This window comes from Pantherophis guttatus, chromosome 2 (genome assembly GCF_059756535.1).
Source record: "Pantherophis guttatus breed Tessera chromosome 2, ASM5975653v1, whole genome shotgun sequence".
Classification (NCBI taxonomy): Eukaryota; Metazoa; Chordata; class Lepidosauria; order Squamata; family Colubridae; genus Pantherophis; species Pantherophis guttatus.
This window is the reverse complement of record NC_142064.1, coordinates 74,418,207-74,445,512: the sequence shown is the minus strand read 5'-3', so window position 1 is coordinate 74,445,512 and position 27,306 is coordinate 74,418,207. Positions and strand designations below refer to the sequence as shown.

The following is a 27,306-nucleotide window of genomic DNA, read 5'->3' as shown; positions in this document are numbered from 1 at the left end:
CCTGCCACACTCACCAAGCCTTGCCCGCCATGCCACGCCCACAGAACCAGTAGTAAAAAAATTTGAATCCCACCACTGCTGCAAATGGTTGTAAGTTGAAGATTATCTGAAGTTAAAGTGCTTCCTAATGTATTGCAGTAGTACCTCTTCTGCCAAACAACAGTAGCAACTTGTTTGTGGTTGAGACTATTTATTTGAACTCAGGGCTCTCAGAAATCCCAAGTCTTGATAAAAGTCCACAAAGAAGTGAGAGAGAATGTGTATGCTCCCCAGTTGTAGCAATTTTGTTTTTCCACTTTAATCACTTTTGTTAACACAGACATTTTACCCGTGGTTTTAAAATAGTACTAAGATCTTCAGAAACATCTGTTGAGTACTGCAAATGGTTTATTGTATTTTCTCAGATTGCATTAAAAAATTATGTAATTTCTTGCAGTAAACAATAAAACCAATCCTGGAGGTGAAATAACTAATCCCAGTTGAGCCTTTCTGTTTAATTGTGCCCCCAAGTACTTAATCTTTTAATACTGAAAAACATAATTTAATTACATGTCTTTATGTTGGAAGAAAACATTGAGAGTCAATGATATGCCACATCTCTGTTGTTTTGAGAATATACTTGGTTTATGTTAAATTAATATCTAAAAAAACTCTCACTCATTTGTAGAAAGATTAGACCTAATCAAATAATTATTGTTTTGGTATTCTCTATGAAATATGTTCTTGCTTATGTTAATAATTCTAAAACAAATAATACTTATTCTGGAAGAAACCACATAGAAATAGTACCAATATGACAGAATAGTTCTACGTTAATTACTATATAATTTTCTCTTGAAGTCTATAATGCTATTTTCTATGTATTCCTGCTTTTATATGTCAAGTAAATAAACCATTCATTTATGCCACATTTCCTATAAAATTGAAATGGACATATTGGTTCTCAACCTGTTAGTATTGTTCTAACTTTCCCATAATTAGAATTAAATCTCATTAAACTACTTAAAATATTGTATGAACATAATTACCCTCTTCTAATGCCTGACTGAATCTATAGAAAATGGTAATTTCACCAAGCGTGATAGAGTAGATTTGGAAAGTTTATCATATGATAGCAATATACCAACAATTTTAGCTTTTTAATTTAGTATTGTTCATTTGCAAGTTCTATCTGTAGATTTCTGAATGTTTTTAACAATGTTTTGAAACCAATATTCACAATTTTTGGATTTAAAAGAAAAATTCTCTCTGTTATTTTTCATAATCCAGAGCAATTAGATGTAAAATATTACTTGCTTGAAATTTATCGCTTTTAACAGTATGAGAACTGTACAGTGCCATTTAGTGGTGAAAGTGTTAGATTGGCAATGGAGAGACATAGAAGCTTTCTGGATGACCCAGGCGACTTATTTTCCCACAGATAGGGCGGTCATATATCTATATATAGAGGTAGTCCTTGACTTACATCCATTCATTTAATGACCATGGGAAATAACAATGGCACTGAAAAAATTTATAACTGATACACTTACAACCAATACAGCATACCCCTGGTCACATGATCAAAAATCAGGTGCTTAGCAATTGGCGTGTATTTACAACGGTTGCAGCATTCTGGGGTCACATGATCGCCATTTGCAACCTTTCCAGCCAGCTTCCCCAAAGTCAATGGGGGAAAGGTAGATTTACTTAATGACTGTGTGATTCACTTTATTAGTGTGGCAAAAATGATCATAAAATCCAACATGACTTACCTCAGGTAGTCCTCAATTTACAACAGTTCATTTAGTGACCATTCAAATTACGACAGCTCTGAAAAAAGTGACTTATCACTGTTTTTTTACACTTGCAATCATTTCAGCACCCTCTAATCATATGATCAATATTCAGATGCTTGGCAGCTTACTCATATTTATGACAATTGCTCTGGGTGGAAAAGAGAGAAATAAACAAATGACCCAAATGTTTCTTTTAGCGGATTATTTAAATGAATGACATACATATCCCTAATCATTTCAAGAAGTCAATGATAAAAAATGATAGGAAACATGATTTTAGTAGCCATATATTACCTACAGTACTACTAATAAATCTTATCTGGATTGAATGGGTAGCTCCTTCCAAAGATTTTATATTCTTCCCTTTTCAATATATTGCTTTTACTTGAAAATGCATACAGGGATGTTAACTTCAGTTTAGTTTAATGTTTCCTTGCTGTGAGAAACACATTTTTTCCCAAGTATTTGATAACTATATTCAAATATAGGTCAATATATTTTTATTTACAGTGTTGAATTTAACTGAATTTTAAAGAATCAGCTTTTCAGAATTTTTTTAAAGTTTTTTTTGTCCTCCTTTATTATTTTTATAAATAACTAAAGGTGACAAACATAGCTCATATTCCTCTTCCTATTTTCCCTAAGTTCAATAGCCCTTTGTGGTGAAATAAGATAAGAGGGAGGAACTGGCCCAAAGTATCCCAGATAATTTTCATACCTAAGGTGGCACTAGAACTCAGTCTCCTAGTTTCTAGCCTGGTGCCTTAACCACTACACTTATAGTTTTATAAGCCTTTCTAATATAGATAGCAATACATTATTGTTTTAGCAATATTACATAGATAATATATAACATTTGAATATAGTTTATAATCTAATATATAGAATATTATATATACTAGATGTTCCAGAATTTTAATGACTGTAACAGTAAGTAAATGCCATATTACATGTTTCCCAATCTTCTTTTTGTTTTCTTAAAACTTTTTCACAAATAAAATCTATTCAAATAGGTATTTTGAATTTTCACTGTTGTATCCCTTGGGTTTTCTGCCATTCTTCTTCATACTTTCCATGATTAGACATAACAAGACAACATAATGGGAAGTGACAATTTATTCCTTTGATATCTTGGATTTTTCTGAAGACTTTTTTGTCTTCCAATCCAGGTCCCCTTTCATCTGTTTCTAAAGTAATTGACCACAAAACAACAAATCTCTGCCTGAAGCCTTCCTCTTTCCAGCTGAGTTCAGTTGACGGGCTGACATGGAGATAATCAATTCTTCAAGAAGAAGGATACAGAACAGAAAGAACAGATTCTAATTCCCAATCAGAGCAGTGTGTTACGATGCTGTTTTGTCACACCTTGAGAAAAGGATGCAGAAAGGGAGTGAAAGTAGGCATGTTCACCTTGAGGTTTTTGTACCATTACTGCTCAGGCCCAATTAATTTGTGATCCAAGGTATTGATGGGACTGGGAATAGAGAACAGAGATAATTTACTATAGGAAGGAGAGAGTTGTGGTTTTGTTTTAATTTAGAGTAAGCTCAGAGAACCTAATTCAAATCAAAACTCTAGCATAAGCAAGGTAGGCTTTAATTTACCTTCTTCCTTCATCAGAGCCCTAATCAGACCTGTACGAATCATTGGGTTTACCATTTATGATTACAAGAATTAATCCATTTTTTTCAGCCTAAGACCACCTTAAGACCAGAGTCAAATACATGCTTTTGGATTTCATGGGAGGTAATGGAAATGCTTAGGATTCTGCCATCCTGTAAATAATATTAGTTATATACTCATTTTAATTTGCTTTCCCAAAGTGGTTTATAATTGTATGCCTTTTATTTGCGGGGAAAGAAGCCCATTCGATGTTTACTACTTCCTTGATTTTGAAACAAAACAAAGTTGCCCTTTATGACTCATTCTTCCATGTGATTTATATGATCCTACCTTACAGTCTCATAAAGAAAATAAACCTATTCTACTTGATGGTAAATTCTGAGTTCTCTCCACCAAGGAGAGTAATTTAGAACAAATAATAGGTATAGATTTTGGCTATTTTGATGAGATTTTCGTTCTTGAAAACTAGAATTTTATTTAGAGAAACATTTGAGTTGCATAAATATATCACTCAAATATATATAGCTCACGAAAATGGAAAATAATAACTTATATTAGAATGAGTTCTCAAATTAGGATGCATTAGATTTGAAAAGATCCCACTAAATTCAGAATTAGAATGTACTGTATTTAGAAAAAAAATACAAAATACTGTCAATTCATATACATACACTAAGCATAATAATAATAATAATAATAATAATAATGATAATAATATATAATATAATATAATATAATATAATATAATATAATATAATATAATATAATACTGTATTGAAAATAGTAATAACAATTATTTTGCTGAATGGCTTCACATATTCAATAACATACTCTTACTGGCTTAACATAGGTTTAGTAATAGACTGAGTCCTTCATATGACTCCTTGCAACTTACTTTCAATGTCTAATGATATGCAGCCTATAACTGGTAATATATAAATATTGTAAATAAATAAATCCTATTTGTTGCTTTGATAGGACATCAGGATCCAAGATATCCATTAATGTAGTTTTCATCTGACAGGTTATCAATCATATCAGAGAAATATGGTAGCAAATTGCTGATTTTCAGCATATTTTAAAAAACAACCCAAGGCTTAAAATAGATACACTGAGTCTTTGATAGACATAAAATAGCTATTTTGAATAAAGTAATCATCCAAAAAGCAGAATAAAATGGCTTTGTCTCTTCTATCACATCATTACATCCCTACTTATAACCTCTGGGGCATTCATGGGCCATAAAAAGGTTGTTTATCCTGCATTTGGAATTGGACATCAGCCTACATAATAAGCAAAGACTGTAATTATATTAGAAAATTTCATTCCTTTAAATTCTTATGTTTCCTGATATTGTTATGTCTTCTTTCAGGATTTCAAGAATGAACATGCTTTAAAATTCTGCTCTGAACACACATTCACTCTATTATCTAAAAAAAGATAGAAAACACTGCATACATATAAAGAGCAAATTAATAGAAATAGATCTAAAATGACCTATTGTTTATTATGAATATTTATGGAACTGATAATGGAAACAAAAGGGAAAAGAAGTGTTGAATGTGTGACATTGAATGACTGACGATGAGGTGTCAAAAGTGAATGTGGAAAAAATGGATCTGAAAGAAAAGGAAACGAGAAAGAAATGAGAGTGAAAATGGAATGACTGGAAAACAAATTTCAAATCTTATGTGAAAAAAATATCAGATGGTATATTGATACATCATCAAACAATGAATGGGAAGCAGATATGTAGAAAGAGGATGGTGCTAGATCAAAGTAAAAAAAATGTTGCTGATTGCCACAGAAGTATGGGGATTTACGCTAATGGAAAATATGGAAAAGAATTCTGGGAGGAATAATGAAATGAAAAGTTCTGGATGAAATAATCCTTCCATCATCCCCTCTATTAAATGTCACCCCACCTCTTTTATCAGTATAATATTTAATTCCCTTTGTGCCATAGGAGACTCCTTGATTCTCTGCTTCTCTGATGTTGTTGTGTTTAATTTCTATTAAAATAGTCCTTCAATTTATAAGTCTCTTTAATCCAAACTGTTCCTTAGACTGTTTTTAACTGCATTTGTTGTCAATTATCATTTTTGTTCTATACTTTTGTTCTATATTTAATGCATTCTTATTTATGTAGTGATTCTTCTATTTCTATTTTTATTATCCAGAATTTTTTCACTTCTTTACCCTCCCTCCCTCCCTCCCTCCTTTCCTTCCTTCCTTCCTTCCTTCCTTCCTTCCTTCCTTCCTTCCTTCCTTCCTTCCTTCCTTCCTTCCTTCCTCTCTCCCCCCCTTCTCTCTTTTCTCTCTGTCATCATTCTGGGCAGCATACAACAAAACTAAAACAAGAATTTTTTAAAATCATCATTAACAAATATTTAAAAATATTTAAAAACTATAAAAACAGTTAAAACAAGAATATTAGATGGACGAATGTTAATAGTAAGGGAGCCAACTCACTAATCTACTTATCCCCTAATGTCCCTGGGCCTGCTGCCATAACCACATCTTGAGGGACCTTCAGAAGCATAGAAGCAATGAGGCCATCCTTACTTCAGAAGGGAGAAGATTCCATAGCCTAAGGGCCACAACAGAAAAGACCAACTGTAGCCCCCTAGATAATGGAATCTGTAACATGCCCATTCTTTGGGATTGGCAGGTGAAGACAGAGAAAGGTGGTCTCTCAAATAGCCCATGTCCTTAGGGCTTTAAAGGTTAATATTAGCATGTTGACTTGGACCTGAAACTGAAAACCAATGCAGCTCGCACAGCAGAGATATAACTTGTGCTCTATGAGAAACACACAAAATAGCTGCATGGTGCTGCATTTGACACAGTTAAAATGATGCTGTCTGCAGGTGTTATGAGTTCAGGAGGATCCTCAGGTTGTGCACATTGTTTATGGGGCAGTGCAGTCCTATCCAGCACCAGAAATGGTATAGTCCTAGAACCAGAAGATACCAAAACCCAAAGCCATTAGTCTTTCTAATCAGCTGTCAGAGAAAATTGGAATAAGATTCCCAGATGTAGCTTAGATAGTGCAGTCAAAAATGAAATTGGATACATTAAATATTATACACTTGTGTGTGTGTATGCTTATGTGAATGTTATTTCGTATGCTTATGTGAATGTTATTTCTTTTTCCTTTGGTTATTACACTACACCTAGTTAGATATGTATATGCTTAATAAATAATTGTTCATTATATTTCAAAAGTTGTAACTATATGACACTTAAAATATATTTATTGTTTCAGGTTGTCGAGAAAGTGGATTTTGCTTTTACTGCTTTCATTTTGGTGAGTTTTTCATATTCTTTTCAAATACAATGACTTTAATTACCACATTGAATCAATTTATTCCTGTTTCCCGAATTGAAAGAAACTGATTCCATTTAACATTTGTTCTTAAAAATTCTCAGGTTTAAATGATTAAGATAGAAATAGGATTTATATTTTGTATTCCATTAAGGTACCACTAATATATGAACAATGACAAAGAATAATTGGTTTGTATATTATCATTTAAAAGATTTTGCTGGTGATTTAGCAAATGTTGAACTGCTGAACCCTTGGCATACAAATACTTAAAGAGTTTGAATTCATTTAAGGACTTTCAAAAATCTAGGATTAGCAAAAATTTTAGGGGACCTTTTTTGGAATTTGAACTGCTGCATTAAAAAAAATCAAGTGCTTCTTGGCCAAAGTGTTACATGTGAAATGAAACCAGCATATAATAAATCTGTCATCTTCTCTTCTTGCCTTTCAATTTAGTGGCATATTCTGTAATATGAGATGTGAATTTGAAAGAGAAGGAAGAAATTGTTGGCACTGAGGTTGTTAAATTAACAATACCTATTCTACCTGCCATGTGTGTCAGGATCTACTGTCTGTGTATCTTTGCAAAATATGAAGTACTATTTAAGTCAAGGAAAATGTTTCTTTATTCAAGGTATCTGACACTATCTTTGAAATCACTTGATAAGTTTGAAATGTCTTTTAAAATTTTATTTGGAGCAGTTCGGCATTATTACTTTTAAACCATTCATTGCGCTGTATAATTTATTCTGTAGAGAGGAAAACAATGTTCCTAAAATTTATTTTTTGGGAAAAAAATCAGGATGCAATATTAATACTAATGTCTTCAGTTTTGTCTCTCCTTTTTTGCCTATACTAATTTTGGAAACCTGTTGTCAAAAAATTATCTTGCTTTACTAAGAAATACATTGCATTATAAGAGAATTTACTTGATATGCAAGTTGTACATTATTAAAAAGAAGAAATGATAGTAAGTGTTATTTATTTATTTATTTGATTACAATTATAAGTTTTCAGATGGAAAAAATACATACTCTTCAGAATGTATTATAATTTAAATTTATAATACAAAGATCAACTAAATTTTATCAATGTAACATTTGTAAAAGTGAAATGAGAATAAAAATGGGAATTGTTTCAAAATTAAATCTAAAAGTAAAAATATCAAATATTTGAAAGCCTGGTAAGACTATCTTCCAAAACCTATTGCTTAGCCTTCTGTATTATTTTAAATAATTTGTTTGATTTTTTTCTTTTTCAAAAAAACCCCTATGCTGTATACGTATTCATATGACAAATTCTTTTAATTTCTAGCTGCAGTAGTTTAAGTAGTTTGAATGTAAGACTTTGTAACTCAGTAAAGCTTAACTTTCCTCTTATTAGGAAATAATCAGGTCTCCTTATAAGTAGTAACCTAAAAAAAAAAACCTGAAATCAGAGTATTAAATAAAGATTAATACCTGTGGGAACTTGCAATACTATATATAAGATAAATTGAATGGGGAAAAAAGCTTGACAGAAGGCCTAATAGAGGAGAGTAGATAAAGTAGGTGTAGATTGAGTTGTAATAAATTAGTAATATGGCTGGAAAAAACTTATCAGAAATTGAATAATAAGGCTGGCAGGGCTGTGCCATACTTTGGATTCAAAGACAAAGAAGTGCTTCACAGGTATGCAGGAATATAAGTGTAACACTTGTCTATACGTTCTTAAAGCAAAAATGTATTTTTCTGGTCTTTGAGTGTGTTAAAGTAGAATATGGGAAATGTTGTAATTTAAGAAATCGGAGGAGGATTCTACATGTACATCCTGACATATTCAAAGCACCTTTTTTTGCTTTCAACTCTGAAGTGCTGCATAGGCCAATCTACAATATTGATAATGGGGAAAAGGCTTTTAAAAATATACTGAGGCATAATGTGTCGTGCATTCTGCAAAAATGTATATACAAGAAGATCTAAATTCTTTTGCTAACATTTCAAAAAGTAGATAGATGTTTGCATTTGATGTAATTCTACTAACATGACCTTGCAAACATAGAGAATATAGTGAGTGCACTATTATGAAAAGTTATGGAATGTCTTGTCTAACAATATTTTTAATTCATAAGGCCCACTATGAAAATGCAGCAAAATTAAATATGGGCACATAGAAGAGACTAATCACCTTATTGCACTTCTTGTTCCACTGAGGTTAAAATCTCTGTTTTCATGGATGGACCTAATGGATCGTTTAAAGAAAGAAAACTTACAGGCCAGATTTTCTGAAGGAAAGGAGAAGCCATATGATTTTCATTTATATCTCAGCAAAGCAGTTAAGCATTCCTGCTGCCACTTGAAATGAGAATACTATTATTTATTAATTTTGCAGGATCCAATCTGGGTCAGTCACTGGGACTAGAGGTTTAGTCTTCCGAGCTTTCTGACTCATGCCCATCCTCAGGGAACTTCTCTTTACCTGAATGTGTGCTTTGGGCTATTCTACACGTAGTATTTATGTGGTGCCTGATTGGATGTGACTTCTTATTGTTAGATTGGGGTGTTTGATGGCCAGCTGTTAAGTCATTGGCGGTTGTTTCCCTGTACTGCTGGTGGTGAATCAGTACTCCTATTGACTGACAAGGAGCCCATTTCCCAGGCTTCAATCATTTATTAATGTATTTATTCATTTGTTTGTTCATTCATTCAATATATAATCCACTTTTCCATTTGTAGAATGTGCAAGGAGTCTAATGTTTTTATTTACAAAAATATTGTTATGGTTTCCCTGTGATCCCTCTGTAGTTTTCCGGACCACCAGCTATTTGGTGTTATATGAATTGAATATTATACAGCATGCAATTTTTAGGAAGAAGTCTTCTGTGTATGTAGACTGCAAGCCATAAATACTCACATGCATTTATGCATTTATATGGCTGTCAACTCAAACAATGTGATGCTAGTTGGTGTACAAAAGGGAAAAAAAGTAAAACCCCAAGTAATTAATATGAAGTAACGTATCACAAAGAAATGTGTATTTTTCACCCCTCGTACAGCTAAATATAATGCAATACTTAGTTTATGTGTTGACAGGTTCACCTATTTTGATTCCAAAACAAACCTTTAAAAGAATGAATGTTTATTCAACTATGTTCTGTATGCAAAAAAGTGGCATATTATCCAGATTGCAGCTGCTTGTAAATATTGATGAAATCAATAAGCAAGGTTGTTTCAGATTACCCAGTTGAAATATTTATCACAATATCTATCTATCATCCCAAATGAAATCAGTGGATAAACAAGAACATGCAAAAAACTTTCAATTAAAAACATCTTACAGAATTTCACAAATGATACACCCTAAAATACCTCCAAATGGATTATTTTGCAATGTGGATGGCAATTAACTTTCTTTTAACCTTTCCCACTTTTGAGACGAAGTGATTTAAGACTTTCAGACCATTCCCACCCCCTTCAAGAAGGATTTTAAATTGCCATCTTCTGTCACAGGGCAAAATACGTAAATGCAAATACAGTGTATAGTATGCAATTCAAATACAGTGTATATTCCCCACCAGAAAACAGAGTTGCAGTAAGTGTAGCATACCCCCTAAGAAAATCCTTTCAACCTCTTACAAGATCAATACATTTATTTACCCTAATGTCTGGTAAGAACCACAGGGGGAACTTGGAGTCAATCTGATTGAAATGAAACAAAGAGCTGAAATCAAAGCCACAGCTTTCACAGTAGAAAGCTACTCCTGCAATTATAAAACCTTCCAATTTCAATTTCTACCTCAGATTCATTCAGTGAACACTATTCCTCTAAGAACACGAGACCTCCTATGGTTCCTGTTCTCGGAATCCCACAAATGCTAATCAGATGAATATATATATTTAAGTTAACCCTTGTTACCTTTTCTAAATTCATGTTGTTTTATCTTTTGGGATGGAGGGAAGTATAACAAGTATCAATATGTTCTTAAATGTTATTCAACACCTCCATGGGGACAAACCATGAAATATAATAGCAATGCAAATCCTGCCCCTTTCTTACTTTTATTATGTTGTCACGTGCAAGTCTGTAAGAAATGGAGATTATAACCCAGTTACATTCATTTAAAAAATCTTGTTAAAGAACATTGTGCAAGGAGCTGACTTGGAAAAGTTACTTTTTACACTTTCTTTTATGGAGACATCTCCCTATGGGAAACTATTTTTATAATCAGTCCCAAGCCCACAGCATTCGTTTGGCTAGCTGCATAAACAGCGACCATGAAACTCTGGGTGAACATAACATTTTTCTTCACAATTGTTTCCTATCAATACTAGGTTCTTTTTCACTACTTGCTTCTGTTTCTTTTTTTAATTCTTGCATTCGTATTACCTTTTCCCTGCCTCATATTCTCCCAGAGTATTAACAAAAACTCTGATCAAGTGGGAAAAGAAATGACATCAGAAGTCTGTGGAACCTGAGACAAAACAAAAGTCCATGAATCACAATAAACATTTTTAAAAAATCCTTTGTATAATGCTCCTCAGTGAATTCCAAAAGAGGAATTGCATGTATCTATTGAATACATATTTTTAAATGACAGACTTATTGTAGGCCTTCAAACTTAAGGGAAAAAAATACTGAATAAATTATATGTATATACTATAAGGTAGTCCTCTGAGAATCAACTGTGAAAGAGAAATGTATGAGGAACATTATTATTCACTCATGTCTCCTTAAATTGAATATCAAACAGTCCATGAAAAAAGTCTAAAATATACGTCTTCTCAATCGTAGTCCTACAAATAGCTGAAAATTTTGGAGTTTAGTTCACATATACTGTTTGAGGAAGGCTGATCTAAGTGAAATGGATGAAAGTTGAAAGCAAACTCATCTCACAAGAAGAGATTTTTATGAAGTGGTATTGTGGTTTGTTCAGCATACAGTATGCTCCTGCATCAAACTGACAACAATAATCTTTGGATTTGTCTTTTTTCAACCACTGGTATATTTGAGGCAATGGCCCAATACAGACTGTGGCTGGTTTGGAAGTGGGACACACGTGTACCAGCCCACTGCTTACATGAGCCAGTTCCCCTCTCCTACCCCTCCTGCCAGGCCACCAAGTCATAAAGGTTGAAGACCTCTGATCTAGGGTCATCATCATCATTATCATCATCATCCTTTCTCTAGCATTATTCCCACAGATGCAGGGTTCGTTTTTTGAATCTATGAACGTCATTTTGCACAATCAAATACAGTATATGGGTCCAACTGGGCAATTTTCTATTTGTGTGGCAGTCAGGCAAGGTCGGCATGTGTTACCTCCAGGGAAGGCCCTAGTATTGTTTGAAGATATGGCTGTGATCCATTTGTTGCGACAAAAAAATAAATAAAAAGGACCAACTGGCTTGTCTCTTAGGCCTGACATTGTTTTGGTGTTTGATCAGCTCAGCACCGCCCTGGCAGGACGGCAGTATTCCAGTGACACCACAAGGAAGAGCAGACCCCACCGCCTCTCTAATGTCTAGAATGCTCTGCTAATATCACCAGTATGTATGTGTTTGTGTGTGTGTGTGTGTGTGTGTGTGTGTGTGTGTGTGTGTGTAATGTCTTATCACTATAGCAGATGTTAATTCTCTGGCAAACACTGATGAAAGTTTCTGCCACAAAGAACATTTGCACTGCATCTCATACCTCATGTCTACCTGTCCTGTATCATCTGTAAAGGTTCCTTGTGTCATGCTAGCAGAGAACAGTGAATATATATTTGAGACTCTTTCTGCACCTGATAATCAGACCTATGTTACATGAACATGCCAAATAAAATCGAAACGAAGTGCTGGCAAAAATAGCAGAGAAAATATGTAACCTTAGCAACAGAGCATAAAGCATCTGAAACCAATAAAAAGCTGGCCCTATTTGTGTGTGTGTGTGTATGTGTGTGTTTGTGTACATTTTATAAGGCATATACTGTAGCAAGCTCATCTAACGCTATTATCCTTCATTAGAACATGAACAGTGAGAATTGCATATAGCTTAGTGGCTTTCAACTTATTTATAGAATTTAGTTATACAGCATGGGACTATGATACAGCATTTGGAAACAATCCATTTCCTCAGTCTAAACTGCAAGTTTTTTCTCAGATTTTATGACTTGTAAAATCTTATGGCAGTTTAAAATCCTGAAAAGGTAGTATTTATTCAAAATTTTATAAGGCATTTTGAAATCTGAAGTCCCACAGTTTGTTTCTTAATATCCTCTACCACTTAGAATTATCATTATACACTGTTGGGGAGGTGATAATGGTAACTGGTATGGATATGTTTGTGAATTTGTGCAGCCAGTTAGATGTGACTGACTTTACTGAGCCATGATGGAACAGTGATTAAAATGCAGTATTGCAGGCTAATTCTGCCGACTGCCAGGAATTAATTCTCACCAGCTCAAGGTTGAGTCAGCCTTCCATCCTTCAAGAGGTCATTAAAATGAGGACCCAGATTGTTTGGGACAATATGCTGACTCTCTAAACTACTTAGAGAGGGCTGTTAAGCATTGTGAAGTGGTATATAAGTCTAAGTGCTATTGCTAAGTGCTATTGCTATTGCGAATATGTGTTCATGTGAATATTTGTGCACATATGACCATGTAGATTGGAGACAATGTGTACTGTAGGATGAAGAAATTGTAACTGTGAGAAGTCCTGGATATCTCAATAAAGACTCAATCATCCAGGCCAAAGGTGTTTAAAAGTTGAATCATGGCAACTGGACCAAACTTTGTTAATCTGAGATGTTTAGTTGTAGTAGTATTCAGTATATAAAAGGCTAAGATTAAATTGATTATTTAATCAATGACTTTTCAAGAATCAGTACATCCATTGCATTTTATGCAATGTGACCACTGTGCAAATACAAACAAGACTTAGGCATTGGTATTTGGTGAATTTTATTTTGCACCAAGATCCATATAGTATCAGAATACAATAATGTATTCATGCAATAATGCATGAAAAATGTAGCTTAATTTTTGTAGATTTATTAATTGAACAGTGTGGCAGAAAGCCTGAAGTTGGTAAAGCCTAGCCTAAGTGCAATATCTCTGCTTATTTATGAAAGACAACAGGCATTGTTTCCATGGCCGTCCAGCCAGTCTACCAGCCAATCTTAAACTTGGTGGTATCTGTCTATAATCAATTGTTTTCTGGACTAGAAATAAAGGGTAGGAGCCAAGTGATTACATCATAGTTTCTGTTCTAAAAGAGGTTGCATAGTAAGTGGAGGTGTGTTGCAGAATTAGGTGTGCTAGCCAGTTTGCATTCAGTTTGCAGACTGTTGCAAAGATCTCAAGCCGTTGCTTTCTATCATAGGTCAGCCTTTTAAGTTCAGGAGTCATTAGGAGTCTTGGAGGGTAATTATTTAGCGCAATTAGGTATTAATAACATAACCTTGAAATCCTGTCATGACCTCTTTCTTCTTCCACTTGTACTTAATCCAATCAACCCATACTTGTTCCGAGTTCCTTTCTCTACTTTTGCAGAACTCAAATATCTTTTCTCTAGTGTCTCAACATTTCCCTCCTCTTTCTCAAACCCACATTCCTTCACATTATGATTTTGCTTTAAAATGCAAGCAACCTGGTTATTCCATAAACTAGGGTCTTGATTTTTTTTCAAATAGAGAAAACAACCAATTTATTTGTCCTTAAATGTGGTAGTAATCTAACGACAACGCTACTAAATACAAACCATGTATTCAATTCACATTGAGATTGATCCTGAAACGTAGATATTAGCAAAATTATTTCCTAAACTCATTTCCTTGTTTTTGTAAAATTTTATTCTGACAATGAAAACTCTGGAAAACTTGAAAGCTGTATACTTTTGTAATATTTAATTGTTCTAATAAAGGCATTGCCCAGCTGTAGATTCTGGATTTCATGTCATTATTTCTATTAGTATTGAGATACTTGTTCAGTGAATATAAGTACAGTATTTTAACTGCATGTGCTCTGGTTAGATATAGCCAGTGATATGTCTCATATTCTGTTCTGAGTTTGTGGTGTATATAGAGCATGTAGGAGATGACAACTAGATGGTTTATAAACCTGAAAGCAGCACTCTTTTATCAACAGATACCACCTTTTTTCATGTATTTCCAGTACACTCTTACCAGATGCAACTCCCTGGGTGAAAATTTCAACATGGCTTTTATCATGGTAGTTTTGAGAATAGTCTGTGTTCCATGTACCAATTCTAATGGCTGTATCATTTCCTTGGCTTAAATGGGCTCATTATGTAAGCCAGCTTTTGTTTTAAAGTGCTTTTCTATGGGGAAACTCTACAAATAGCACTGTCCTTTCAAAATTGCATGAAACACTGTCACAGATTTGCATTCTCTTGGTGTCCCATGATAGTGATTCTGAAACAATCTTTTAAGAGCTTAATATAAGTTTTGCTTCCGGAAGTATTTAAATCCTCCAAATGGTTGAGTGATTGATGGAAAGCTTCTTTGTTTCCCCCCAATTCTTTCTTTGTTTCTTTGCTCAAAGTGCAGTGTTTCATCTGTATGATATATGCATTCACTTATAAACTACAAAAAATGAATCCTAGTTTGTGCATTCTTTTTAGAAAACTATTTTATTAGTAACAAAGGAACGGAAAGTAATAAATTATTTCTTGGTGATTCACCTTTGTGGTATAACTATTGTTTCTCAGTGTGATATTCTGGTACTGATTTCAATGTTTGTTTACTGTGGTGAGTCTCTAGTATGTATAATATTATAAAGATTTATGGCTGCTATATATGGTAATGTTTTCAATAGTGTTCACTCTTCCTTACTGCATTTATTGTATTTCATTTGTTGCTTTATGGAATACCATTAGGGTATGAATATTTATTCTAAGAAAGATGAAAGCTCAGAAACTGCTATTGATACACAGTGTTACTGCATTTTCCGTCATAGAGTGTGTAATAAAATAATCTCATTTATATTTTTACCGAATAGTTTTGTTAAAGCAATACCAAAAAAAATCCAACAACCATACATTTTAATGAAAATGTTCAGAAAGTAATAAATGCTAACAAGATTATATAATGGCAATAACTTGAGGATCAAACTGTGCTAATACAGTACAGTACTGATCTGTATATACAAAAGAAACAGGACGTGCAAGCAGATGATACATTTTGTACTCATTTTAAAACATCAGGCATAGAATACATACAATTTTCATTTTACCTTAGATATGCAATTTTAAAGGATCCTGTTAAAATTAAGGTTTCTTCCAACTAATAGTTTTTACAAACAAGATTATTTGTATTTGCATCTGTTCTTTTTCAAACTAAGGGAAACAAAATATTTGGAATGAATGAATGGTGGGTTTTTTTTTCCAAAATGCAGCACAAGGGAATCTAGTCGCTATTCAAATCCTGGGTTATGGCTAAAGTAGCACTTTAGATTAATGTTTTAGCTCTTTGTAAAATCAATTTAATTCAGTTAAATGTTATGCAGAAATTACTGATAAAGTCTTAAGTTTTCCAATGAATTTTAGGTGAAGAAGACATACAAATTCTGCTAAAATCAGATGTATTCCCAAAATTTAAAAAATGCCAATTTAATCCATAATTGTCCAAATCTAAAACATTTACATAGAATAATACTGTGTTTCTAGCCTTGTATTGGGATTTGGGTTTGTAAAGAAATTGTATATTTCTGCTGTAGCTCCCAGACTAATTGCATAAGCCCTCTGGCCGATCTGTATGATTACAATAAAAAACAATAAAATAGTAATAATAGATAACAATGTTCCCGATTTGAAAATTACTTTCAAAGATCAACTATTCTCAGCATTGTGAGTACTGATTGTACAGAAGGTTAGTCTAGGAGAAAAGTCTGAAAATTGCAACTTATTTTATTCATTCCTAGAAATGTCCCAAGAATTTTAGCTTGGACATGTACTTCAGAAAACATCATCATCTTGTAATCTTTTAAGAAATGCAATGTTCTTGTAAGTTCAAAACCAGAATATTTAGAGGTTATCAAACTAGATGTAAGAGCACACTTCACACTCATACTTATTAAAACACTTCTTAAGCAGTTGTCTAATACAAGGCCCTCAGAAATACTTCAACTGCATTTAAGTGTTGTAGTGAAGATTATATCAATGTACTCCTTAATTCTTTAAGTGATATTATTTAGACTGTCAGATCTGGGCTGCAAAAATCCAGAAATAACACAGGATTGCAACAAAGACTTTAGAGTTTTCTATAAATATTTACAGTCATCTGTTAGTTCTCTAAATATTTGCCAGCCAGATATAGTAGTCCATCCTATTATATCAACCTAAAACAATGTGGATATTCTATGAAACAAGAACTCCAAACAAACACATAAGGCAAAATATCTGATCTACTATGGTATGGTATTGCAGATAAAGCATCCCAAAGAGGCACTAAAATTATACTACACACAAAACATCACACACATTAGGCGAAGACCTTGCTCTCTAAAGAAGGCTGGGAAAGCTGGAAGGAAGGGGACAAGAGAATGAAAGATGGATAGATTTAGTCATACTGGTGATTGGGTGCACCATTAACATACCTGAAAGGCCAGAGTTGAGAAATATTGTCATGGAGGAAATCTATCTGATCACCAAAAGTTGACATCTACTCTTGATGGTATTCTTGGGTTTTGTAATATTTTTGTGTATGCAAAATTTCTATGTTCTTACTTTAAAAACCAGAAGTTTTTTTCAGTGTCTCCAATTTTTATTTATTACAGTAAAGACTGCAGTTAAATCCAATGTAGGTATGCTATCACTTTCTCCAGCGCGCTGCTTGGAGAATCCAAAGCGAGGGGTTATTCAACAGTCTAGCAATCAGCACTGAGTGAATGTGTCTTTAAATTTCTTCAGGCACGCCCCCTTTGCTCGTCTGAGGCTCAGTTTTTATTCACTCAGTCAGCTATTCAGACTTGTTTTATCATCTCTGGTGTCTAGACTATTGAATATATTTTCGCTTTGGATTCTCTCTTCTTGTAATTTCTTGGATTTTGACTTGGATTTGGATACCTTGGACTGTATTAGGACAAAGGGGTGATTCTCCTCCCTTCTCCTCCTCACTGCCGCCTGAAGGGTAAGTCCTTTCTGGTCTCCCAGACCGGCTGCCCATATTTATTTCTTTTCCCTGACAAAAGCTCTGCCTTGTCCAGGGCACCTTCTTACCGGGATATCCTCCCATCCATGGGAGTCGGGGCGGCTACTGCGTCCCTGCCCTGCTCTCAGAGGCATACTGATTTCTATTGGAGCCAATTTGCCACTTATAGAGTCCTTGCCCTGCTCTCAGTGGCACACTCTTCCCGTTTGCATTCCTCATCATGCCAGGGTCACTTTTGAGTAGTTCACATCCCAATTCAACCGTCTCAATGTCGATCCCTCCACTTTTCTTACAACAATTGCCATTTCCAATACCGGGCAATGCACTTCAGCCTTTCATCTGCCCCTAGGACATTTACAAAAATCCTGTCAGCTGTGGCCGCACATCTTCGGCAGATGCCCATCAGAGTCTTTTGCTATTTGGACGATGTTCTCATCCTTTCATCCACACAGGCTCAAACCATGGTGTGCCACTGTCTTCGACAATACGGCTTCTCCTTGAACCTGCCGAAAAGCCACTTGCACCCCAGGATTCTACACCTGGGTACCATTATAGACTCCGTCAAAGGCCAGGTCTTTCTCTCTCCGAACCGTTGCCTCAACATACCGTTATTGATTCTTCAAATCCTCTTGCTCCAGTCCGTCCCTCTCTTGCTCCTGTCTCGCCTGCTCAGGAAGATGATATCATGCATCTCCGTTGTCCCATGGGCGCATTTTCATGGTCGACAGCTCCAATGGTTCATGCTCCCATACCAATGCTCCCACCGCAGCAACTCCACTTCTACTTGTTAAAGACTGAGCGCAAAGATTTTTCCTCTGTTGCCTTGACCATATCTCCTGGTCCCTGTTCTTCAGTCTTTTCACTCAGTCTTGTTGAGACTCGAGTTGCCTTTCTCTGACTTCAGAGACTTCCCTTTGATCAATTTATTTTAATTTGCCTTTTTTCTGAGTTTCTCAGTGCTACTGGACTTTGACTTCTTAATACTGAGCTGCGCAGCATGGGATTATGTGTAGAGGTTGCCTCGCCTCCTTGGCTGCTGGCAGCCGGTATCGCATTCCTGGGGCTCCAGGTCGCTGGCGGCCACCCACTGATTGTTTATCTGCAGCTTGCCAGAGTGTCGTCCATCTGGGCACCTCCGACATTGGATCGCCGCCGGTGGAAGAGCTGGTTCCCGGCTTGCCAGCATAACCACCACAATCTTGCAGCTCTCCTTGTCATCTGGGTGGCATCGGAGTCACTGCCCAGTATCAGAGCATACTCCGCACCAGAGAATTAGGCTTCGCAGCGCTGGGAAGGCTTGCTTTTGCCTTTGCGCCATTTGGTTGTCTGGCAGATTGCAGCAGCTCTGAGGGAAGAACAGCTCGGGCTGCCATTTTGTTTGTGTTTGGCTGCAGCGGTGCTGAGGGCAGATTCCAGACTCGCACCCGCCATTTTGTTGGCCTTCGGACGCAGGGGCTATTTTTGAGGTTTCTACCTCACGGCTTATCTCTGCCTGCCTTGGCTCTGGGACTTTTTAAATTAAAGGCGAGCCAGTGAGCAAAGCGATGGGTTTGGGAAGGCTGTGACTCCTCTCCCACCATCTTCCCTGCCTTGTGGGCCTGGCCATGGATCACCTCACAGTTTTCAACTGACATTGATCGTTGAAGCAGCATCAGCCTTCAAGGATAGGTTTGATGGTCACGCTAAAAGAGGGATCTGCAGTTCTCCCTTATTGTAAGACCTTGGACTCAGAAGGGGGTGTCAGGATTGTATCAGGCCCTTGGCTTATTGTAGCCTCCCTTTTAATTACGTGAATTTCCACCTTGGTTGCGCATATTCTACTCTTACCAATATTGTGAATATGGCTGATTCTGCTCTGTCTTCCAACATGTAGCATGACGGTAGTCCACCTAGATTGGAAGCGGCTACATCTAAGACTTCTGTATCCAAGCAGCCTGGATCCACACACTCCAAAATAGGATCCAGAACCAAGTCACATAAACAAAAGGCCTCTTTACCTACACCTTCCAAAAGACCTACTGTGGTTGATAAAGATGCTAAGAAGCGGCATAAGGCATTAGAATGCAAATTTGATAAGGCCCAATGGCAGGCACAGATTGTTAGTCAATGCGGTGACTCTGCCAATAATATTAATGAACCTGAGCAGGAAATGTCTACTTCATTGACTTCTGGAGGGGCTGAAGGGATGAGAGCCATGCCAGCCAGGGCGGACTTACCTGACCATGTCAGACCACTTTTTGGAATTTCCCATGTAGGCCCCATAGTACCTCCCTCAGTTCAAATGCCGGAAGAACCTTTCTCTTCAATTATTGGCTGTAGAGACCCGGAGTCACCCCGGGAGGTGACTACAGCCAGACTCTGTACTGGGGAGGGACAAGGTGCTGATCCAGCTCTGGATCTTCAAACTATGGTTTCAGAGGCAATTTCCCGGATCTTTGCACCTGGCATTCAACATGCTACTCGCTTGGCCCCACCTAGCACTGCAGTCAAACCACAGGTGCCAGTGACTATTTCTAGTGCTTCTGAGTCACCTTCACCACAGGAATCCGTTCATAGTGAGGGTTCTCTACGGGACGAGGACTATTTCGGAGAATTAGACCTTTCTGACGATGAGGGGATGGCGCCGGACATGCCAGCCTTCCCAGGTCTGTTTCAACCGTCACTTTTCAAATCTTTGTTGCACAAAGCGAAAGTGATGACCAATATGGGGATAGTGAAGGCCCATACTTCCCTGGATCCGGATTATCCCAGTCCGCATGAAAATTTATTCAGAGACCCCAAGTCGGAACATGATTTTGATCCCTGTCCAGATTTATTTACTGAAGTTATCCAAAGGCCATGGCATCAGCCCGGTCCTTGGCGGGTCCGAGTAGCCATGATAAGAAACTTTATTGTTCAGCCCCTGAGTTTGACACATTATTGCAATTACCTGTTGTAGATGCACCAGTCACTAGCCTTACTTCCTCTTCTATCATTTCCAATGATATTGGAGAGGGACTCAAGATGGAGGACCAGAGAGCTGAAATGTCCTTTCGGAAGTCCCACCAGGCAGCTGCTTGGGCCATTAGGGCTGCAACATCTGTTTCCTTTTTTAACAGAGCATTATTAATTTGGCTCCGCCAATTGCATGAAAGAATTTCCCCTGATGAAGCCAGAGTTCACCAGGACATTAGTAAACTGGTGGCTGCCACTGAGTATTTGGTGGACGCTTCATTGAATGCAGCAAAGTTTGCCTCCCGTGCCCTTGCTTCTGCGGTCACATCTCATAGTCTATTGTGGCTCTGCCATTGAAGTGGGGACATGAAATCAAAATGGAAGCTCGCTGCGGCTCCATATAAAGGGTCTTCCCACTTTGATGCGGCATTGGATCCGATATTGATTGAGGGACGGGATAAGAAGAAAGTTCTCCCATTGTCATATAGGAGACCGGATCGCCGGTACACGCCTTATTCACAGAGGCAGCCCTTTTGATCGGACTCTGGACCCAGGGGGTCCTATTTCCAACAATCCTCTTTCCAGGGATCTTCCCAATATTCGGATAGGGCAGCATTCAGAGATCATGCTCAATGCCAGCCACAGTCCAAAACATTCTTTCATGGTGGGGGCTCCCGTCCTTTCCACTGGGGCAAGTGACTCTCTGCCTCCTGTCCACATAGGCGGTCGGCTCCAACAATTTCATTGTCTATGGGAGGCTTCCACGACCGACGGCTGGATTCTATGCACCGTCCGCTTTGGCCTCACTCTGGAATTTCACTCAAGCCTTCCGAACTGTTACATTCAGTGTCCAGTACTATTTCATCCAGTAAAGAACCAACACATGAGTTCAAGATTCAACATCTTCTGGACATCAAGGCAATTGAACCGGTACCAAAGGACCAGGAACGGGCCGGGTTTTACTCCATCCTGTTTCTGGTGCCCAAAAATTCAGTGGGCTGGAGGGGATATTGAATCTCAAGCAGCTGAATCTTTATGTTTTATACAGGTGCTTCAAAATTCACTCCCTCAAATCAATTTTGGAGTGCATATGAGAGGGAGATCAACTACAGTCTGTGGACCTCAAAGAAGCATATCTGCATGTGCTGATTCATCCGATGTACCGAAGGTATCTCCGCTTTGTGTATGCCACCCATCACTATCAGTACTGAGCCATGCCCTTTGGCCTTTCATCAGCCCCGCAAACTTTCACCCAACTGCGGCTGTAGCAGCCTTGGTCCACACAGTTCCGGTACGCATGAAAGCCTACTTGGACGACATCTTGATCCTATCATCCTCGCCAGCACAAGCAATACATGACAGTGCGATAGTGATTCGGACGCTTCAGAGTCATGGCTTCACACTCAAAGTGGAAAAGAGTCATCTTCAGCTTTCTCCCACAAACTCCATCTCAGGGTGGTGATCGACTGTGTCAAAAGCCAGGTTTATCTGTCATCCGATCGACAAATCAGTATCAAAACCTTGGTGGCTCATATCTTGTCATCGTGGACAGTTCCATTGATTCTTCTATCCCAATTGCTAGGAAAGATGATTTCCTGTATCACAATTGTGCCCTGGGCATGTCTCACATTCGTCCACTTCAGTGGTTTCTTCTGCCGTTTCAATGACAGGGACGCAGCAATTCCAGAACCAAGGTAACAGTTCCACCTCATGTGCATCTGTCCCTCCGCTGGTCTTTAAGTTTGGGTATATCCCATGCATGGATTGTTGGAGCCGCGATTCAGGAAAACAGACGTTGGCTTACCTGAACGTCCCTTTTCTGATCACTGCGACAACAATCCAACCCGCCCGTTGGCCTTTCCGTGTCCTGGCCAGGGTTGGGGCTCTTTCTGATTTTTCCTCTGCAGGTTTCCTAGGGACTGTGCCTTCGTGTCTGGGCAGACCAGGAGCGGTGTCCCTTGGCGGTACCTTCTGCATCTCTTCTGACTATGCCTTCATGAAAAGACTGAAGGACAGGGGCCAGGGGGCATGGTCAAGGTAATGGAGGAAAAATCTTTGCACACAGTCTCTAACAAGTAGAAGTGAAATACCCATGCATGGATTGTCGTCGCAGCGATCAGAAAAAGGATATTCAGGCAAGCCAACATCCGTTCTATTACAATTATATAATGGTAAACAATAAACATTTTCCCCAAATTAAGCCAAAGTTAAAATAATAAAACAGCCAACCACAAAGCAATAAACATAAGAAGATGACAGATATAAATCAAAGACACTCTTAAGAACCTGTCTTAATAATTTTTGAAGGTCCCAGGTTAGGCCTGAAATGAATTTCAGGAATCAGGGTAACATGATTCCCTGTTTTGAGAAACTCCCATCCCAGGTGTGAATTACTTGCATATGCATAGTCTTTCCTTTGTTGTTTGTTATTAATTGTGAAGTCATGTCCGACCCATTGTGACCCCCTGGACAACATTCCTCCAGGCCTTCCTGTCCTCTACCATCCTCTGGAGTCCATTTAAGATAACGCCTACTGCTTCAGTGACTCCATCCAGCCACCTCATTCTTTGTTATCCCCTTCTTCTTTTGCCCTCAATCTTTCCCAGCATTAAGCACTTCTCCAGTGAGTCCTTCCTTCTCCCTTGCGCTGCTTAGAGAGTCCATTGAATGGGTAATGTCCTCAGCTGATTGGCCAGAGACTGAGTTAATATTTGAATAAACATGCCTTCACTTCCTGCTTAGCTCCAGTTTAATAACTCAGTCTGGCCTAAAGAGACCTATTCAGCCGTTTTTCCCTTTGTGGACTCTCTAACCAGCTCATTTGGAGACTTGTTCTTTACTAATTTCCCTGTTAAATTGGATTTTCTTCCTTATTGAGGTTGTTGCACTTCTCTGACTCGCGCACAGCTTCAGCGCCGCAGCTTCGTCGGAGGCATCTAGGACTTCATTCCAAGCGATCGCCATTGCCAGCGAGGAGAGATCATCTTTAACATTGTCAGCAACAGTGAGTCTAACGAGGGGGCGCGAGAGAAGCCGTGGTGTCAGCTTTGCACTGTGGGGATCGAAGAGAGCTCCGTGTTGCCAGAACTAAGCTCTCCCCTACATAACCTGCTTGCTTGGATACGTTGGCAGCCATTTTGTCTTCTTCTGACTTGGGCAGTTCGCAAAGCTATGTTGTCGGCTTCCATTGCTGGGCATATTTTGTTTTTTGGAAGGCTTCGGAGTGGTTGTTAACAGCTCCCTATAGTTGTGGCCATTACTATCCAGGAGCTTTGGAGCTCTGCTGTCGGCTCTGTGCCATTTGATTGTTTTGCCCTCAGGCTTCTGTGAGCCTGTTTTGTCAGGTTCCTGCCATTTTGCTGCCAGCTTGGGGCCATAGGAGCTGTTTTGCCAGCTCTAGCCCTCCTTGTGCTTTATCTTAAAGGGGCTAATACAGCTGTTTCGTCAGCTATACCCTTCTGTCATTGCTTTGCCTTTATAAGTCATTTCGCTGACTTGGGCTTTCTATATAATTGTTTGGCATTTCCAGTGCCCTAATTACTTTTTCTGTGTCACATTTCTGCAAAATGGTGGATCGCAGCCATTCTCACTCCCAACGTTCCCTCCACCTCCCAAGCACAGAGGCAGATCAAACACTAAGAGCTCTTCCACCAGGGCCAAAACATCTACTGCTTCTTTGGCTGCAGCTGAGAAGGATGCCAGGAGACAACTGGCTTGGACAAACAGTTTGACAAGGCACAGAAGAGGGCTCAATCTCATAATCCTCATCCTTTTGCTGAGATTCCCTCTCCTCCCAGACCAGACCCTGAGCCGGAATCTTCTCTTCAGATTCGTCAGGATCAAAATTCATGGTCCCCTGATCCTCTGTTCAGGGACAAGACACCAAGAAGCAATCAGGGAGGTTTTTTTTGAATGTCCCCCTGCCAGATCAGACCTACCCAGACTGCCTTGGGTGACCATACCATCTGCCACCTTCACTCTGACCGTGTAGGGCTCCGTGTAGAGGAGACTCACAGCAGCATGCCATAGGAAATGTGTGACCTCATTACTCAAACTGTGGCCAGGGGCATCGATGCAGCCTTTGCTCAAAGGGGCATCTTGCCCCCCTTGTCAACCTCTGCCCAGGCTCCATGGGCCTCTCGTGCTTCCTCCCACCTGGGCAGCGACCTATCCCAGGTAGCCCATTCTCCCTCCCCCTCTCACCACAGCGACTAGTCACTCATGGACGAAGATGAAGCCTTTGATTACAACCTTTCTGGGGATGAGGAGGTGTCATCAGACAGACCACATTCCACTGGTCTTTTCCGTCACAAGATGTTCAAGACCTTATTGCATAAGGCAAAATTCACAGCCAATATGGGGGTCAAGTTGGCTGACACAGGGGGTCCCTCGACTTCCTGTGATTCTAACACTATGCTTTTTACTGAGGCTGTCACGGAGCAGCAGTCCATTCCATCACCTAAACTCTTCGTTGACACAATCTGGGTTCCAGCCGGGTTTCATTGCTACTCCAAGTGGCCTGGACAGGAAGCTTTACACGGTGGAGCAGGAGCTCAAAGATTTTCTTAAGTTTCCAACAGTGGACGTTCCCATAGCTAGTCTCACGTCTTCCAGCATCCTTCCTTCTGATGCGGCCGAGGGACTGCGCACTGAAGACAGGAGGGCAGAGACTTCTGTCCGCAAGACTCATCAGGCACCCGCCTGAGCTATCAAATCGGCAGCCTTCTTTTTTGCCAGGACGTCTCTTATCTGGCTTCGTGAGATGCAGTCCAGGGTGTCTCCAGATGACACCCACCAAATCAGGACATCAATAAATTGATTGCCGCAACTGAATATTCCGCTGATGCTACTCTAAATTCAGCGAAGTTCACCTCACGCGCCCTTGCATCTAACATCACATCCAGACGCCTATTCTCAAATATGATACCTGGCCATACCAGAGGAAGCTGAGACCACATCATGGGTCCATGTGACAGTGCAGTCTCAGTATAGGTTGCATCTCCTGCACCAATCATTTAGCTTTGAAGCCACACATACAGCATGATAATGTCCCATTAAGTTTGGCTTTAAGCTCTATCTCCATGGCAATAACAGCAGGAAAAATGTGAAGAATTTACCATCCTAAACCTCTAAAACTTACATTTCTAAAAAGTCTGGTAATCCAATCTTGTTGTAAAAAGGTGTGCTGAGAATATGGTATAATGAAAGCATTCATTAAATTCCACATGATAAAATCCCAGAGTCACAGATATAGAGAGAAATGCAAGGTGATTAAAATGTTTGGTATAATGAACTACAGCATGTAGTTCATTATAAAATCCACTTCATAAAACCATGACAGTGAAGCAGATAAAAAGACAACCAAAACTGTCTTTATCAAAAGCAGACACACAAGGTGTAGAGGTGCTATAACTTTTTACCCAAATATTTATGTAAATGCTACTTTAAAAAAAGTTTAAATGTTTACATAATTTATTTAAATGTTCATTTTAAAGAAAAAAATGTACCAAAATATACCTGCTTTTTATCTTAATAAAACACATAATTTTAGAGTTATTTCCAATGTGAAATGCTATAGCCTATAACTTGGTAAAGTACAGGCCAGGCACTTTATTATTATTAACTTTGCATTTATTTTATTGGGATTATGCTTCGTTGATCCTCATTGCTCATATCACAAGCAGAAGCAAGGTCCTGAAACCTCGAATACCTACATCAGCACATTAAGAGACTGATGAATATAATATATGCTTTTAATATCAGCTTTACATGTCACTGTAAAGTGTTCTTTATAACCTGTGGACCAAGGGAATATAATATATGTTATAAATATTAGGAGTGCTCAGTTTAAAAGGGAGGCTGGGGAGCTATTTATTAGGGCTTTAGATTCGAACTCCAAGTTTTGGCACACATGGAAATGGAAATGTAGCACCTGCCTGAAACACATTAAAGCAGCTGAGTCTTTTCCCAAGGATGTGCCTTGCCACAAGCATCAAAATGTGTTACACTCCATTAAGGGAAATTGTGCATTGCTAAGATTAAAAGCAAATACTGAGCTTGATCAGGCATTAAGCATAAATAGGTATGGAAACATATGTAAGTCTTTGTCTCTCAGGCTTCAATACAGTTTGATTAACTGGAAGACCTGAAGGTGATATAGAGGTTTTATTGAAAATCAGGGACCAAAGAAAACAAGGCCCCCAGATTAAAATACTTATTCTACACTTATATAAAGATTTAATGTCTGGGGCAAATCGATGTAGTATTGATTCACTGTTAATAAGTAGATATTTAAGGTGTTTATTAAAAGGTTTATTTTTTTTGATGTGTTACAAATTCAAATATTTGCCAGCCTTGGCTGCCTTCAGTTTGGGTGAAGTGAATATCTAACTTAATTCAATCTATTAAAATGTGAATTCAGTTTTTATGGTCTGGGATTTGTTTTTCCCTAAAACCAGGGCAACTTTGAATATATGCAACAAAAAATATAATTACAGGTAGGCAATATTTGTT

General features: G+C 37.9%; 1 protein-coding gene across 32 annotated transcripts in view; it reads left to right on the top strand.

Moving 5' to 3' along the window:
- Window positions 1–27,306, top strand: part of PTPRD (protein tyrosine phosphatase receptor type D) — a 1,336,531-nt gene that overhangs the window by 188,386 nt on the left and 1,120,839 nt on the right. For all 32 annotated transcript variants that reach the window (XM_087886215.1, XM_087886206.1, XM_034410407.3 and 29 more), the window contains one exon: window positions 6,670–6,711. The gene's annotated coding sequence lies outside the window, so the exon portion shown is untranslated. The remainder of the gene's footprint in view (window positions 1–6,669; window positions 6,712–27,306) is intronic.